This window comes from Papio anubis, chromosome 1 (assembly GCF_008728515.1).
Source record: "Papio anubis isolate 15944 chromosome 1, Panubis1.0, whole genome shotgun sequence".
Taxonomy (NCBI): Eukaryota; Metazoa; Chordata; class Mammalia; order Primates; family Cercopithecidae; genus Papio; species Papio anubis.
The window spans coordinates 64492105-64511659 of record NC_044976.1 but is presented as its reverse complement, the minus strand read 5'-3'; the positions used below and the strand labels follow the sequence as shown (position 1 = coordinate 64511659).

Sequence of the window (19555 nt, the reverse complement as noted above, 5' to 3'; positions counted from 1 at the left end):
TTAGCTAATAAGCATTGCTACGTCCCTTAGTAATATCCACCATGTATTTGGTATTTACTATGTGCCAGGACCTGTGCTCTATGCTTTTCATACATTATTTCCACAATAACACTGACCAATTCGTTTAGTAGTAGACAAGACTTGTGGAATCTGTTCATTCATTGCCCTTTTCCACTTTCTTCAAAGATGGACACCTGCAGTTAGGTATATATATTGGAACTCTCCCAATCTAGTTAAAGCTGCCTAAGTTTGAGGTAGTGAGGAGCTCTCAGTTCCTCCACATACTTCCATCTCACACTTCCATACTTAGAAATGTCACAGAAGTTACTATTTTGACACTAACCATTGGTTATTATTCCCTCAAATGCTCATCAATGTCTGCTGTTTACTGGAAACCTAGGTTTAAGTAATAATTTTAAAATCAGGTTCCTCTTCACCAGCATCGTTCTGCATTTATGAAAGCTTCAAGCTTTTTACTGTAGCAATCAAGTTAACATGGCACCCAGACTCCACCACAGTGTTGGAAATTTATATTAAGGCTAGCATTTTGATTTAAAAGTTTTGACAATGAATTACATGAACTTTCCCAACTAGAAAGTCAGAAAAATCTCTAATTTAGGAGTGCTGCACAGAAATGAACTGAGTTATCTATGGGTCATTTTAAGAAGAGTTCCACTAATTCTCAACTAGAAAGTCAGAAAAATCTCTAATTTAGGAGTGCTGCACAGAAATGAACTGAGTTACCTATTGGTCATTTTAAGAAGAGTTCCACTAATTCAATTTCTGATATCTTAACAAAAATACCTACTGCCAAAAAGCTATAATGAGAGGAGAGGGGTGAGGGTTGAAAAATAATCTATTGAGTACAATGTTCACTATTTGGGTGATGGGTACATTAGAAGTCCAATCACTACCGCTACTCAATATATCCGTGTAACAAACGTATATATGTATCCCCTAAATCTAAAATAAAATAATTTTTAAAAGGTAACATATTAAATTATGAATACATCAAAAAACTTGAAAAGGAGACCCAGAATAGGGATGTGAGCTAGAAAAATAAAAAAAATTAGAACTTAGTATTATCTAATGCTGTCATATGTGAAAGTAACAAATGTTCTAATAATAATTTTTAAATTAATAGTATGCAGTTAATTCATATCTGTAATGTGTTTAAAACTTCTTGGAACAATTTTTCATAAAATTTGTTTCCAAAGCATGAAAAAATTATACATAAATGTGTCATCAATTGAGCAAACCTTACTGCTCCTTCATTCCCCCATCCTCATCTCTCCAGCTCTCAAAAATCTGAAAAATAAAATTATTTCTATATGAAAAAATCTTAGCGATATTAATATGAACTTTTTAACCTCACCTACAGAGCTATTGTTTTGCTCAAAGAATTATCTCATCATCACCAACTACATTTGTATTCTTACTTATCATTTGATAAAGAAACTCTAAAGAAACAAAGAAAATTTTAAGAAGTTTCTCAAAACATCTGTTGGTCTATTTTAGATATGTCTGTACCATGGCATTTTACAACAGGGTTTCACAGGTTCTACATCCTAATTACAATTCATTAATTACCTTACTGATTAGCAAGGGATATTCCAATAACTTGTTTATTTCACTTAATGCAAACTTTATCTCTCTATCCACCACCAATACTACAGTGAAGACATTGAGTAGAAAACACAAATAATGGAATGAGGGCAACGGTGTGGGAACAGGAACTTTCTATATGGCCAACAGTTTTATTTGCATGCAGTCAAAAAGTAGAAATTAAGAAATTTAATTTCATTGGAAAATGATATCAAATCATTTGATTTGATGAGTCAGTTGAATCAAAATAATTTAAAACAGCTTTGTAAGTAGACACTGAATATTTTGGATGCTGTAATTAAAAATCAACACTAACAGATACAGATAGATAGGTAGGTAGATAGATACCGTAATGTCATTAATAAAAGACACTGAAATGAACATGCCTTTCCCTGATGATTAGTGACATTGGACATTTTTCATAAACATGTTGGCCATTTGTATGTCTTTTCAAGTCCTTTGCCCATTTAAAAAAATTGGATTGTTTTCTTGTTATTGAGTTGTTTGAGTTCCTTATGTATTTTGGATATTATCCCTTATTAGATGTATGGTTTGCAAATATTTTTTCCCATTCCCTAGGTTGTCTCTTCACTCTGTTGATTGTTTCCTTTGCTGTGCAGAAGATTTTTAGTGTGATGCAATCTCATTTGTCTAATTTTGCATTTGTTTCCTGTGCTTTTGGGTCATATCCAGAAAATCTTTGCCCATTATCAAGAAGCTTTTCCCCTATGTTTTCTTCTAGTAGTTTTACAGTCTCAGGTCTTATGTTTTAGTTTCTAATCCAAGTGGATGAATCTAAAAAAACAAGAAATCAAACTCAAAGAAGCAGAAAGTATAACGATGGCTACCAGGGGCTGGTGTGGGCAGGTGACGGGGATTGGGAAGATCTTGGTGAAAGGCTTACACAATTTCAGTTAAACAGGAGGTGTAAGTTCAGGAGATCTATTGCACAGCCTGATGACTCTTTAATAACAATGTATTGTGTATTTGAAAATTGCTAAGAGAGTAGACTGTAAATATTCTTACTACAAAGAAATAAGTATGCGAGGTAATGGATACATATATCAAAACATCATGCTGTATACCATAAATATGTATAATTTTGTCTATTTAATTTTTTTTAAAAAATAAGTGTGTATCTTTTTTAGAAATCCAAATTAAATATAATAAGTCTAATCTCATCACAATGTTTTGAGATTTGTTGTTGCTGTCGTTTTATATTGACATATACTTGACATCAATAAGAGCTGCAAACACCTTTTATTGTCTTGAGTTGAGGCTTACACAACTGAAACTGATCATATTCACCTGGTAGCTTAGAATAGTTTTGGATTTTACAGTATCCAATTTATCTTCAGAAAGATTTGCTTTATCTATCTCATGAAAGGTTTAGAATCATGAAAGCTCCTGAGGGGAAAAACACTGGAAAATAATTTGGTGTTTTGCCTTGAAGTGAATATATCTGCATAACAATGTATTATTTCTGCAGCAAGAATGCTAACAAAAAAAAAGTATTTTTGGTCATCCAGGTGGACTTACCATGAAAGTCTCATGGGAAGGTACGTATTTTTTACTGTTTCCTAAATTATGTGAACAGCTGAAAATGTTTTTTAAGTGAAGAAATCAAAACAATTTTTAAGCTCAGAGTACATGATAATTTTTAATAAATACAGGAAAAATGGGTTGACATCAACAACCCAACATTAATGTGCTTTTCTCAGTTCAGGTGTGCACTGAAAATAATGAATGATGCCTCTCAATCTTAATTTCATTTGTAGGTAGTTGGTATGCTTTTTGTACAATACAGTGGGCTATGATTTCCCATTTCCTAGAAAGTAATGGAGCATATGATTTAATATAAAAAGATTTTTGTAATGAAAAGTGAATTTCACTCAGAGACCACATGGAAGCCCAGAATGTTCTGACAGATTGCACAGGGGGAAATATCTAGAGCAAATTTTTGTGTATAATGATTGTCATACCAACTGAATGCTACGGAGATACCTTATTTATCTATTTGTATTTATTTGCTTTCTTTTATACCTGTGAGTTTTATATCATACTAAACCAATAACTTTAAAAAGATTGCCATGATGTTCACTAGAAAAGCCAAGGCTGCTTCTAGAGCTTTATCATGCTAAATTATTGTCTATACACATCACTATTAGTATGTATGGGAGAATATTCAATTTCACTAAAAGAGAAACTCTAAGACCATTTTCAATGGCACATATGCTGGCCTCATATCAAAAGTTTAAGACATATAGTAGGAAGCAGGATAAGAAAAAGAAATCTGAAGAAAGGAAAATAACCAATAATGTAAAGTTCCAACTCTTTGGAGAAATACATTCAGCATCAGTTTTATCGCAGGTCCTTGAACTTCCTGAAGATACAGAGAGGGATGAAGCAATGTAAATAAATTTACATGAGGCAGGATTTCTCTTAGCCCACAATGCTCAACAATAGCAACTCATTTCAACCTTTCGGTGAAGACTCATGGTGATTCTTTAGCAAAAGATGCCAATTCTAAATAAAATCAACAATTTAAAAATACATTTACAATGCATTCTTACAACTCAGTTCTCCTAGGGAAGAAAAGTGATTCTACTTTAGTACTAATAATGAGCTTTAATTGACCATTTTTAAAAAATACTATAAAGAACCATAGGATCCTTCCTTTTGTATAATTAATTTCCTTAGAAATAGACTGCGGTTTATTCTCTGGCATAATGGGAAAATATTACTATTGTAACAATACTTAAGGCACAATATCTAAAGTATTTGAACGTTTGGCATATTAGTAAATTGAATAGTAGGTTTCTGGTTTCTAGAACTGCCTGTTATTAATTTTCTGTCTTTGATAAAGTCCTGTTCTGACTCAAGAAAGTGAGTCTCAGTTTTTTCAATTGGGAATTGAAGTAGATATAAAGGGTCTTGCAGATCCCTTATATTTGTGCTTTTTTCTAATACAAAAGATATTTGCTTTATTTTATTAAATAAATATGAAAGTCTAATACAGGAAAAGAGATATATTTTGTATGCATTTTAGCAGAAGGCATCTGTTAAGATTTTAGAATAGCCCCAGGGATTTTTCTCATAAGTCCAAAATGTAAGATTAAAAGGCCTTAATGGCAACTTTCCAAAACATCAAAGACTCTAAATGCAACAATACTGCTCACTTCACCAGCTATACTTACAGCAAAATGAATTTTAGTATTTCCCATATGCTGCTAGAATAATAAATTCTGATTTATAGAATTCAGTATGTCTGGTATTAGTTACATTTTCATCATATTTCAAAATAAAGAATATTTAGGTAGACACATCCATTCTCCCTGAAAACACGATAATGAAATTCCATATTTAAAGGAGAATATTTGTATGATGCAGAAACCTTTTTCTTAAAAACAAAAACCCAAAAAACTCTAAAAGATCTTAGATTATAAAATTACTAGGTTCTATTCAAATTAACTATTAAAATAAAAAGATAAAAACTCAAAAGCTTAGAGTTTCGTATAGCCACAGATAATTAATAGTAAAGGCATTAGGCATCTTCACTCAGCAATAATGTTGTTTGGGGGATGTGCAGTTAACCTCTACACATAGAAGACTCTCCTCACAACAACAGTGAAGCTGGAAAGTATTTTTCATGAGTTCAAACACAACTGGCTACCAGTGGAAATTCTAGCAAACTACAAATAATTCAGGCTAAACTTAACATATCTATGATTAGATTAATCACAGAGAATTCACTTTTTAAATTCATTCATTGATTGATTAAGTGAATATTTATTAAGCATTTACTTGTACTAGTCATTGTTCTAAGACTCATGGACACTGTATGAACACATCAGCCCAAATCCCTATCGTCATGGAATTTACTTTGAAATTAAGGTTAGAAGTGAAAGAAAAATTTGAACACAGGCCAGACACAGTGACTCACACCTGTAATCCCAGCACTTTAGGAGGCCAAGGCGGGCTGACCACCTGAGGTCAGGAGTTCGAGACCAGCCTGGCCAACATGAAGAAACCCCATCTCTACTAAAAATACAAAAACTAGTTAGCGTGGTGGTGCGCACCTGTAGTCACAGTTACTGGGGAGGCTGAGGCAGAAGAATTGCTTGAACCCAGGAGGGGGAGATTGCAGTGAACCGATATCCCACCACGGCACTTCAGCCTGGGCAACAGAGCAAGACTCTGTCTCAAAGGTACATATATGTGTGTCTATATATATGTGTGTGTCTATATGTATACATATGTATACATACATATACACACGTATGTGTACATACATATACACACGTATGTGTACATGCATATACATACGTGTGTACATGCATATACATACGTATACATATATACACACATACACACATGTGTACATATATACACATGTATACATATATACACACATATACACACACACACATATATATGGTGATGGCAATAGCTATGATGAAAAATAAAACAGAGTGACAGAATGAAGTATAAACAAGTAGTTGCATTTTAGGAAAAATGGCCAAGGAAAACTTCTTTGATGAAGTGATATTAAAGGAAGGGCTTGAATGAAGTTAGAAACATGAGAGACTGTCTGAGTATGGTGACTTGTAGAAAGAGGGAGCATTTCAAGCAGAGAAAGCAATCTATTCTGACTGAATCAATACAAAATCAAATTCATAAGTGATTGCTCCGTGACGAAAAGACCGCATCTCAGTCAATTTATTTTTGAGCACCCACCTCAACATTCTGTACATCGTAGGTGTCAATATGTGCTTGGGACTGAGGTAAATGGACTAGTAATCTATTTCTTGCATATGTTCACTAGCTTAGTCTATTAGCAATTACTTTCATTTTATCAGAGTTTACTGAATATCAACTATGTGTCTAGCATTGTCAAAATAGAAAAACAATTTTATTCATTCATCATTTTAAAATGTAATTATTCCATTAAGAATCAAAATAACATAAAGAATAAGGAATTAGAACAATGAAGTTGAAATAAGAATCAAAACTACCAAAAACACATTAAGTGGCATCCTTTAATGTATTACTTCAATACATGCATGTGTATGTTCACTGAAGCACTATTCACAATAGCAAAGATGTGGAATCAACCCAAATGCCCATCAATGATAGACTGGATAAAGAAAATGTGGTACATAAACACCATGAAATACTATGCAGCCATACAAAAGAATGAGACCATGTCCTTTGTAGGAACATGGATGGAGCTGGAAGCCATTTTCCTCAGCAAATTAACACAAGAACAGAAAACCAAACACGGCATATTCTCAGTTATAAGTGGGAGCTGAACCATGAGAACACATGGGCATGAGGGCGGGGGAACAATATACACTGGGGCCATACCTAGGTGATGAGTTGATAGGTGCAGCAAACCACCACAGCACACATCTACCTATGTAACACACCTGCACATGCTGCACATGTATCCCAGAACTTAAAATGAAATTAAATTGTTTAAAAATTTTTTTCAAGATTTTCACCAAACCAGGAACAAAGGATCTGAGAATTACATTTAGTAGTAGGAAGTGATGGAAATGTGTTATGGCAATTCAATTCTCATTGTATCTATGTTTGTGTGTGCATGTGTTGTCAGAAGGTGCGATGTTTTTGTATGACCTTAGTGAAAGCTAAAGCACAATAATGAAATAAAGCTGAGCAAAGCCATTTATGGGAGAGTTAAAGAAAAGTACTCCAATTAAGTTGCTTTTTAATGCTCTAATTTGATTTAGAAACGAAGCCTTAAAATTGAGAAACAGGTATGCTCATTATAGTCTTTAGACTTTCTTTCTTGAATGTTAAAGTGTTAACATTTCTAACTGGGTTTTACTTGGAACCTAGGGAGCAAAAATTTTAAACTAACCTCTTGAAGACCCATGCAGAGTGCTGATATTTTGAACTGTCAATGGAAAGGAAAAACTCAGGCTGCATATGTAACCTTTGTAGACTTCAAAGATGATATTTTATTTCAAAGTTAAAATATCTGGCCTTATGCTTCCAGCCATGATGGAATAATGAAATACAAAGTCTATGAAATGATGGATCATGATCCCTGAGTAAATGTAAAGAAGCAGGGTGAGTTCAGTGAATGTCCAGTGTACAGCCTGAAGGCAGTTGCTAGGCTGCAGTGCAGAGAGGGGGGAATCCAGACAGAGACTGGCATTTGTTCTGAGTTAAGGTAGGTCAGAGTCTATGGAAGGCCAAATGGCTAGAGATTGCAAGAACAAGTACCAGAGATGAAGGAGCTGCACTGATATAGAGCTCTGAGGATCTGCTGAGATATCCCCTTGAGTCTGGCTGAAGATTGATATGCAATCGTGTGAGAGGAAACTACCCAACGCTGAAGAAAGAACCTCACTCTGAACAACTGTCAGAGCTTACATAGAGTTAGTCATAATTCATGTTTCTATCAAGCAGTGTGATTACACGGCGCATCCCCAAGAATCATCATATAGTTATCATCATAGTAGTAACCCTAGACTAACTGGTACTCTGGGCCAATTCTAATAATGGTTGAAAGTAAGCTTCAGAAGGATCAAACTGATTCCAAGTATCCCAAGGGTGCCAAAACAAAATCTATCACCCACTTTTAAAAATACAAAAAAAAAACCAAACCAAAAAACCAAAAAACTCAGCAGCAAACAATGGATTATCTAAAAAATCCAATAGTTAATAAAAAGATAGAAAAATAAGGACAATAAGCAATAGAAAAATGAACAAATTAAAAGACTGAAAATAACAGATATAATAGAATTTGTAGACAAGGATATTTTTTAAAAAGTACTATAAATATGTTTCATTTGTTTAAGAAGATAGAGAGAAAGAATAATATAAAATAATAGAAGGAAGAAAAAAGTATAAGCTATAACAAAGAGCCAACTGGAAATTTAGAGAAGAAAATCTTCAATGAAAAATTACAATGCATTGTATTGCCATAATATTAAACACTGCAGAAAAAATAAGTAAATTTGAAGATGTAAAAACAGAAAGTATCATATCCAGTGTTTATAAATAACTTTACCCTTCCAACTCATTTAGAAGACAAATAATATTTAAAAATGGACAACAGATTTGATTGACACATTTCACCAAGGAAGAAATATGAATGGCAGGCAAACAAACACATAAAAATATCTTCAACATCATTAGCTGTAAAGGAAAACATAAATGAAAACCATTACAATGTGATATCAAAAACATCCACTTGAATGGCTACAATTTAATAAGACTAACAATACAAAGCTGTTGAAAATGTGGAGCAACGTAAACTCCCATACATTACTAGTGAAGATGTAAAGTATTATAACCACTTTGGAAAAGAGTTTGGCAGTTTCTTCTAAAGTTGAACGTATACTTATTATACTATCCAGTAATCCCCTTCTGATATATTTATCCAATCGAAATGAAAACCTATGTCCACACAAAACTTGTACTCATATGTTCATGCCAGCTTTATTAAGAATCAAAAACTGGAAACAACCCAAATATCCATTAACTGAGAAGTACATAAACAAATTATGGAATATCCATGATAAATACTACTCGACAATAAAGAAACAAACGGCTGATTCATAAAAACATGGATGACTCTCAGAAGCATTACGCTAAATGAAAGAAACCAGATATGAAAAACTACACGCTATTTGATGTTCTAAAAAAGGCAAAACTATAGTGACAGAGGGAATATCAGCGATCACCAAGAATTGGGGTGCAGGAAGGAGATTGCTTAGAAAGTGGCAAGAAAGAAGTTTTTAGAAGTGGTCACAATGTTCTATGAAAACATGGCCCAATAGAAATATAGTGCCAGTCACATATGTAATTTGAATATTTTACTATCTATATTTAAAAGTTAAAAAAGAGGTAAGATTAATTTAAATATATTTACTTGATATATAAAAAAGTGGCCAATATATAATCCACATAAATTATTAACGAGATTTTTAAACTTTTATACTAAGCCTTTGAAATGCAGTGTGTGTGTGTGTATATATATTTTTTTATTATTATTATTTTTTTTACTTATACCACATTTAATTAGGACTAGCCCCCTTTCAAGTGATGAGTAGCCACAAGGGGCTAGTGGCAACCATTTTGGACAGAGTAGTCTATGTCATAATTGTGGTGGTTGTTATGCAACTGTATGCATTTGTCAAAACTCATAGAATTGTACATTTAAAGTTGATACTATTTATTGCATATAAATGATCTCTCAACAAAGCGGTTTCAGTGAAAAAACCCAGGAACAGAAAGTTAAAAACCGCATGTTCTCATGCATATGAGGAAGCTGAAAATGTTGACTTCATAGAAGTGAAAAATAGAACAGAGGATACCAGGGGCTAGGAAGGGTAAGGAAAATGGTATATGGACAGATTTGTTAAAGGATACAAACTATAGCGAGATAGGAGAAATAAGTCCAAATGTTCTATAGCACTGTAGGATGACTATAGTCAACAATAATATGCAGTTTCAAATAGCTAGAAGGAGAATATTGGATGTTCCCAACACAAAGCAATGATAAATTAGGGAGATAATGGATATACTGATTACCCTGATTTCATCAATACACATTTTATGTATTGAAATATAATTATGTAGCCCATGAACATTTACAATACCATGTATTGATTAAAAGTATAAAAAGTATAAAATAAAATATTTTAAAATTTAAAAAGCAGTTAAAGTAGTTGATTTGTGGGTTTGTTAACATAAAAGACCTTTTCTCCCACACTTGAAGGTGAAGCTCAAGGATACAGAAGAAGCACAAAAACAATCAAACAAGAAACAAATCCCTGTGAGGGGATTATTATGATCTAATTTGGAAGGCAAGAGTGATACATATTATATTACACAACAATCCATGACATCATGTATCAGACAGAACTAGCATGGTTAACACTAGGAGTTCAGCAAACTGGCTATGGTAATTAATATCACAGATTCTGAGTTGGAATAACAACAGACATGCAGAGAAATTGGCAGGTTATTTTTCTGTGAATCTTGTCACTACTTAGTCCTTTTGTAGTTCAATGCAAGAAATATAACAATCAGGGAACCTGATTTGTATCCCAGGTATTCCACTATTAGCTATGTGACACAGCTCCTTTCACCTTAGTTTCCTCTCCAGAATTACAGTAATTGTGCCATATGTCAACTGCCTCATACATACTCAATGCTATGTTAGACACAATACATCATTTATTTCTCTCTACAATGTAATTTGGCAAGTATGATTACCTAAATTTTATATATAGCAAACTGAGACTTAAAGAAGTTATTTGCTCAAGATTGCAAGCTATGATAGCAAGTATATAACTGAATTTAAATAAAGACTCTTCTAAAAAAAGTCCATGTACATTCTACAGAATAGTATTACCTCTCAAAGTGGGGCTTAAACTAGATGTTCAACAAGATGGATGATGCTTGTAGCACAGAATAGTGATTAAGAACTCAAATTCTAAGGGCATACAGGACAAGGCTGAAATGCCACCTTTGCTTCCCAAGGGTGTGATCTTGGAAATTTTACTTAACCAGTCAGTCTCAGTTTCTTCCAGCTGTCTAATATGCAATGGTTAAATGCAAAGACTTTAGATTCAGACTGCGTGGGTTCATTGCTTACTAGTGGTGTTACCTTGGGAAAATTACTTAACCCCTATATTCCTCAATTTCCCGCATTTACAAACAGACGCTTAATAATTATGTCTGCAAAGGTTATGAGGACAAAATATACTAATATGAGTTAAGCATTTAGAATGGCAGCTGGCTCTATAAATGTTAGCTATTATCATGGTGCTTTAGATGAATTCAGAGATCACTTTAAGTTCTAATATTCCATGATTCTAGAATTAATAAAATACTGTGCAAACAACAGAGAATCATCTTTACTCTGAAATTAACCCAGTTTATGTCTTTGCCTTAAACAATTCTAAAGTGATTTTCAAAGTTTGTGAGGCAAGAGAGTGGCTTTTAGTTTTTAAAGGACTAAATCAGCTTTGTACAGTAGCAATATCATAGCCAATGAGGTTTATCTGAGGCATGGTTATTGCTAATTGAAAACTTTAAAGGACTAAATCGTAATGCAGAAAAGAAATTGATTTTAACACAATTGTTCATATTAAATGAGGCCAGATTTGGATTTATACAGTTTCAGTTGCATGGCTCCTTGAGTAAATGGTAGGTCTTTGAGTCTCTTCTGTTACACAAGGACTGTAAACTCAGTTTATTAGCTTGAAAAATCATTAATTACTAAGTTTTCAGAAAATCTGAAGTGTAGTCATTGCTCCAACCTACCAACCATGCTGTATGTCTCAGTCTTTGGGATTTCTCCTCACTCTGCCTTGAATTGTCTTCCTCCATTTATCACTCCTTAGGTTCTTTCTGGTCTCTAGTAAGATTTCACTTCCTCAGGGAGGCCTCACTTGATCACTTTTTAATGTTCTCATCAATTTCTCTTCATATCATTTCTTGCTGCCTGACTATGAATTATAATTTATTAGATTATGTGTTTTTGTCTGTTTCCCATGATATCAAGGACTTTGTTCAATGGAATATCCACAACACATAAAACTGTGCCTGGCATATAGCAGAAGTTCAATAAAAAATTGATTGAATGAATGAAAGAACATCGAGGACCCAAACGATCTCTGGGTCCCTTCTACTTTTCCATGTTTGTCTTAATGATATGAGGGGCATAAGTTGTCTTATGCTATTTTCCCCCTCATCTCATTGCAGAATTGAATACATCAAACTCCAAATGTATCAGTTTCAAAATGATTGCTAAGTATGTGATTTTAAAGATAACTCAATAAAGTTTCTTGGATAAATACATACACAAGTAAGTGCTTCTATTTAAATAAAGTTAAAGGAGGCATTTGCTTCCACTAAGTTAGGATTAGTATAACTTATTGGTTAGAAGCCTCAGGAAAGCAAGATTAGAATAAATCTTCCTCTCTCATTGGCTGTGGTCAGCCATGACATAAGGTCCATCGACCCAAGTTACTGCACAGAAGAGTGGAAATATAATGTATTACGCTGAAAAAGAAAGCACAATTTTAGAATTCAATAAAATCCTGGATTTTAATCCCAGCCTCACTGGTATCGTATCATCCAGGGTAGGCTTTTTACACTTTCTATTTCTCAGTTTCTTAATACCCACCTCATCATGCGGTTTTTAGAATTAAATGAAATAATGTATATACAAATATGTAATAAAATCATCTTAAATAAATGCTATTTTCTTCACCCCCACTCCATTACCATGCTTTTTGCCTGCTCTGAGCTTTAGACCTTCAATCTTCTGCCTGGATAATTGACACTGCTGCTGGACTTCAGCTTCTCCTAGGTTGGACAACTAGTCCACAAGCAGTCTGTCCGAATGCCCCATTCATACCACAAACCCAGTCCTACTGGGGCTCAACTATTTCAGTAACTTCAGAATTAAATTGTCACCTTCAAATCAAGGTCTTAGGTAGTTTTTTAAGTACATTTAACACTACAGAGTTAAATTGTGACTATTAACCACATTTCCGAACTTTTTTCTAGATTGCTTCTGCTGAATGCTCAACATGGCCTATAGGAATCCTCCTGAAGCCCTCTGAAATCTCCTCTTATTCTAGGTTAATTCCCACGGACTGAAATGAGAACTCCAGTCTCTCTGGCTTCTTTGGGTTCCTCTAAAGTCTTTGCACATGCTTATCCTTTTGTCTCTGCTGTTCCCCAACTACACCCAACTTTCTCCCAGTTATGCTTACCTAGGCCTTCATCTCTTAGCTTAAATGCTACTTCCTTTGAGAAGCTATCCCTGGACACTCTACTCCCAAATCAGAAGAGGTTTCTTTGTTAAACTTATGGCCTAATCTATCTTGTGTTTACAGTATCTTGTCTTTACAGCATTTGTACTTTTGTTTGTATTCTCATTTAGCTAATTTATAATTCCTAATCATTTTATTGTCAAGCTTCTTGAGGCTGTAATCATATTTAATTTTGTTCTCAGTTGTACTCTGAACACTTGGCACGGAACCTGGCACCTAATAGGTCCATAATAAATATTTAATTAATAAGCGGATAGTATGCAGAGGAATATATATGGTAAATCCTCATGGATAGATTCTTGAAAAGTGTGACTTTAAGTGAAACAATGTACTGTATATACTGTATGCCATAGGAACTTAACTCTTGCTTGTACCAATTAACCTATGGTAAAATTAGTTCTACTATTCATTATGTCAGTTCACTTAAAGTCACAGTTTCCAAGAACCTATCAACAAGTGACGACATACTATGCTCTAACTCAAAAATTTCTGATGTATTAATTATATTTTTCTCCTTTTCTAAGTGTGCATTACTTTAGTCTGGGGATCCCCATATTAAATTCCGATTTCCACTGGAAAAACCAAAGGAGTTATTGGGCTCTGGTCATTCATTAATCCAATCTTTCATATTTATCACAAGCCACCTTCTATGATAGGCACTGAAAATGCAAGGATGAATAGCCGATGTTACACAAGTTTTACTCTTAATTGTGTAAATTTGTATTTCTTTCTTTGGTCGACATATTATGGATTTTAGATATATCAACAGAGTAGTTACCCAATATAATTTGTCTTTGTGACTATAGAAGGAAAAAACAATTAAGTACATAAAAGTAGTTAATGTCGGTCATGCTGCATGGAAAATTTACAGATCAGTATACATTAACAGTTATTTAATGGCCTCCACCAATAACCCTTAATATTGCCAAACAAACTTCCTAAATATACTTTGTTAGTACAAACAGGCAGTATTATTGGTTCCTACTCTTGAGCAACTACAACTCTGCTATTTTAATAAATGACCTCTCATGTAATTTTTTAAGTGTCTAGTTTTCATCTGCTGGATATATCTAAGTATGTGGCAATTAGAAGAGATGGAAAAAAGATCCTGATTTCAGAAATCAAATTAGGATCAGGCATATAACAAAAACAATGAAAGAAATCGTATAACCATGTGATTTTACTTTGCAATCGCTACATAATCATTTATTGTGTCATTAACGCTCACAAAGATAAATTTCTCCATTTTAAACAGAGACACTCAGTGAGCAGTAACCTGATTTTTTTTTTTTTGAATTTCATTCTTTAGGAGGGCTTTCTTCTATGTTTTTGTGAAGTTGCCCATAAGAGTTATGTCATTACATATAACCAAGGAAACCACAGGAAACTTGGTTGCTAGGAAACCCCTGAATTGTCTTGATGAAGATCACCGCAGTAGGCTTGGCTTGAATAGAACAGATGCTAGGAAAATAAAATTACGAAGTTACAGTCACTTTTTTTTTAAACCTGGGATGTCTTGTTAATTGGCAGTTAAGTCTTTTCACCTAAAGAAACTAGAAAAACTGTTTGTCATGTCTGAAAGGCCATCACATAGGTGGAACGGGGGCCACAACAGGGTACTGTCAAGGGCACTGTGATAGTGTGTGAGACTGTACTCCAATGAACACATTTTTTCTTTTCCCTATTAATTTGGCTACCTAGGGAAAGGGGTGTGGTGACAGTTACTGTCATCTCAACTGAAGGATAGATTTTAAAGAAAACACACTTGTAACTAGACATTTTCAGACCTATGACTTTCAAAATTCTCTAGTTTCCTTCATACAGAGTAAAAGAAGTCTGTACCTCTTTCCCAAAAACGTTAAGATGTTTTTTAATTATGAGTAATGTCAGTGTCTATATACATACATACACACACAAATATACATATATATGATTTTGTCATCTAAGACCTCGGGGAGCTTGTAACTATTTGTTCCTCTGAGTAATTTGACTATGATAACACTTACAAGAACAAAGGAATGTCCCCAAATTGGTCAAGCTGCTGAACCATACAACATAAGTCCTCTCTTAAGAGTATGAGGTGATAGGCCACCCAAAGTTCCCCTCAAATATCATATGCATGTTCCTATGACCTGTCCTGCCCTCAATGGCACATTATCGATGTATTCATAAACCTAACTAAACCTATTTAGAATCAAAGTGTATTTCTAGCTATATCACCCCTGGAAGAAATAGGCTTTATAACTTTATATTGACCATCATAAGAAGTGATACTTCCTTTTACACCAAGCCTACCTCTGAAGGTAATCCTTTCTTTCTACTATTCTACAAATACATTTGTCTTATTAATACCCTTGTCTTTCTACAGTTTTGTTATCTGTGTATTAGCTAAGGTCACTCTGTCCTGAAATTCCTATGTCTTCCATGATACCAACCAAGTTTTGTTTTTCAAAATGAAGTTACAAGATGTAATTCCTATCATCCCTTATTCTTTTTTCTAAGAGTTGAGTCTGTCATCTACATAGATCAAGGGTATACTCCTATTTTCCATAAGTAGATTTTGAACTTTAGTTTATATACAAATGGATAAAATCTTGTGTGACCAGTGTAGAATTTTAAATAAGGTAGATAGTATAAGCAGGCAATCAGATCATGATAGAAAAATAACTCTATAATAGCATAATGACAGAAGTTTTGGTGTAGAAGATAACGGCTCAGAAATGATTTGGGTACTTCGTAATACACAGAACAATCAGCTGTTTGAGACAAAAAGCCAACATACCACAAAGCAAACAGTTTTCAAATGTTTAAGAAATTGATGTGATTATATCATATGCAGTCTTAGCAAGGTGACTGGCTAAGCAGTTCTTTTATAGGGTGCCTATGAAAAAACCTCTGTATCCTCGGGAAAAAAGATGAGGAGTTTGGGGTCATTGCAAGGAGAATTAATTTTACAACTTTATCTAAAGACAGCCATTAATAAATGCAGTGTCTGTGAGAAGATCTATGTTGGCATGACCACCCTGTCCTGTCCTTGGCCCTATCTTGCTTTCATTATTTTTATTTTTATTTTTTAACAGTTTCTCAGATAAACATGGAGATTACATTTTCAAGAAATCTGAACACAACACAAATCTGAGAGGGATAGCCACTGTAAGGTACTACAAAATCAAAACACTAAAATTGAGTAACTATCCAAAATGATGGATGGAGACTGTAATAATAGCTGGTATGTAGTGGATGGCTGTTTTTTACAAGGTACTTTGTATACCTTGTCTCTAATTCTCACAGAGTTTTGGCAAATTCAGTATCATTATTTCCAAAAATGAAGACACTGGAGCTCTAAGAAGTTGTGTAACTTTCTTACAGTTAGTCAATTAGTGACAAAGCCAGGACTTGAGCCCATGTCTAGTTACCTCTTTACCAGCCAGACTGGCTAGCTTATGCTTTCATAACAACAATGTCAATCTCAGTGGCTCAATGCAGTCCATTTTATTTCTCATTCTTCTGTCTAATGTGGGTCATATGGAGAACTCTGCTCAATACAGTCACTTTGGAACTCTTACTGATAGGGCTTATATCTCCAAGGCTACAAAGGCAGAAAAAAAGGATGTAATGAATGACAAACTAATGCTTAAAGCTTCTCCCTAGAAATGACATGATCTGTCTACTCACATTTCAAGAGCTAAAAGCTAGCTAAATCTTACTTGGAGATGGGGGAAGAGGAGGGATATAATTGTATTGTTTCCAGGAGATGAGGAAAAAAAGCCCCAATGACTACCAGGCTCTGAAGTCCAAGTTCTGACCATTTTACCTTGTTGAATATTCAGTAGTATGACATTGAAAAAAGATAAATTAAGAGGCTTCTGCTTCACTTAGGCTAAAAAAAGTGCAAAAATACAAGTATAGCATAGGGTAGATCTGACACAGTAGCAGAAAATGTAAAAATATTTAAGAATTATTAGAATAGAATCTGTAAATGAGACATCTATGTAATGCAGCTGTATGAATAGGTTATATTAACAGCATTGTAAAGTCATGATTCCAGCAGACCAATAATTAGTCCCCATGCTCCCAAATCCATGTCTCCTGTCTAGACTTTCCTCCTAAGCCCCAGGCTTCTTTATCTGACTAAACACTAGACATCTCCAGTTGGATACCCAGAGGTTCTTGGATCTCATCATCCTAAAACTGACTTACTAACTTCCTGTCTTTAATAAATAAATAAATAGCCCTCTCCTCACAGATGCCTTGTCTGAGTTGACATAGCACCAGCCAGTTCCCTAAGTTAGAATCTTTAAATTCACGGTGTCCTTCCCACTCCTCTTCTCTGCTTCAAACAGGCAATCACCAAGTTCATTTAACCTTTACTTAGCAACGTTCCTCCATTCCAACAACCTCAGCCCAAGCTGTGGTTCCTCAGCTAGTCTCAGAATTATTGCCATAAACTCTTAACTGACCTCCCTGCCTCTAGTCTGGACTGCTCCAAATCATTTTGCCTACTTCTGCCAGAGTAATCTTTTTAGTATGCTTTTAAAAATACTGGCCTACTTGCCATTGACTGCCCTTTCAATACCCAAAGGAGAATGGCCAAGCCCAACTGTATAGAGCATAAGGAATTTCACAATTTTAGTCCTACATTTCTGACTTTATCTTTTGACTGTAAACCTTCATTGCAATATGTGAGTATAAAGAACAGGTGCAGACTTATCCAGTAGTCTCTGAACATGCCAAGCACTCTGTTCTTCCATAACTCCATGCCCTTGTACATGCAGGTTTCTCTCCCAGGCATAAGCACCTTTCTCCTCAAAGTCTGGTGAATTTCCACCCAGTCCTTTAAGATCTAACCGAAATATCACTCTTCTCAATTAAACTTCTCTCTTTAAACACCTCTATTATTATCGTTGTCACACTGTATTGGTGTTATTTCTTTACAAGTGTACCTCCTCTAGTCAACTACACACTGTGGTAGGAATTAATTGTCCTAGAACTTAATATGGGCCCTAAAGTTTTGAAAGAATTAGGATAAAGATGAGCTGGAGAATAAAATGCTAATTGGATGAAACTAATGGTGGAGTCCGCAAAAATCAACATTGAGTTAAGCTTTGCAGAAACAAAGAGTCAAATGTGAAAATTCCACTGGCATAATAGAAAATTAATTTATACCAAGTAAAATGTGGTTATAAACAGGAATAATAAGTAAAATGTTATTTACCTAATCATAATGGGAACACTCATTTGAATCCCCTAATGATTATGACATAAAATAAAAGAGTGTGGGATATCAGAAACGTTAAAAAATAGTTCTGAAAGCAAATCATAGCAAACTGCCAGCCCTGGCCAGTTGGCTCCAAAACTCAGCTGACCCTTTACTCCACCTACCATCTCCTTTATGAAAATCTCAGGTAGTAAGGATTCAAAATATTAACATCACACCTGACTGCATGCTCTTCGAGGAATTTTAAATTAGCACAAAGGAAAGTGTTTCCCTTGAGAGCTATTCTGGCATCTTACACTCACATATTGCAACTGGTATATGAGGCCAAAGCAACATGCTTTTAATAAAACACCCTATAAACATGGGATGGGGTGTTTTTCATTACCTGGTGATAATTCTGCTTTTTTCCCATCGGAGTGGAGAGACACTGAACCCCACTGAGCTGATAAAATAGGCTCGATGAATCCCTATAGCGAGAACAGCATTAGCAGTAGGATTGCTCAGGTTTCCTGTCGCAAAAACCTGGATAGCATTTTATTACTGAAGTTGTCTGATTGCTTTGGTTCAAACCTTTTCCCCAATTCTTTTCTTTCTCTACTTAAAATAACAACAACAAACAAATGAAACAATAACACAACAAGCAGAAGCGTAGGATGAGCTCCTCATCATCAAAGACAGCTGCACAAACTTGCAGTCAAAACACCTATTTTTAGTCTAACAGAGGCAAAGCTTGTCATGATTCCCCATAACCTGTCAAGAGCAAGGGAAATATGTACTGCATGCCCTGGATCTTCGTGCTGGCACAGTTATAATGTATTCAGAACCAGGGAAACATTCTAGAGTCAGAGTATCCAGCCACTCTGCTTCTTACAGCAACCTATCATTTTGTTTTCATCAGCTGTCA

At 34.6% G+C, this 19555-nt stretch overlaps 1 protein-coding gene and 1 pseudogene across 3 annotated transcripts in view; one reads left to right on the top strand and one right to left on the bottom strand.

The window, feature by feature from the left end:
* PDE4B (phosphodiesterase 4B) overlaps nt 1–19555 on the bottom strand; it is a 575666-nt gene that overhangs the window by 252757 nt on the left and 303354 nt on the right. The gene's annotated exons all lie outside the window — the stretch shown is intronic.
* On the top strand, nt 11612–11733 carry LOC116271898 (annotated as a pseudogene).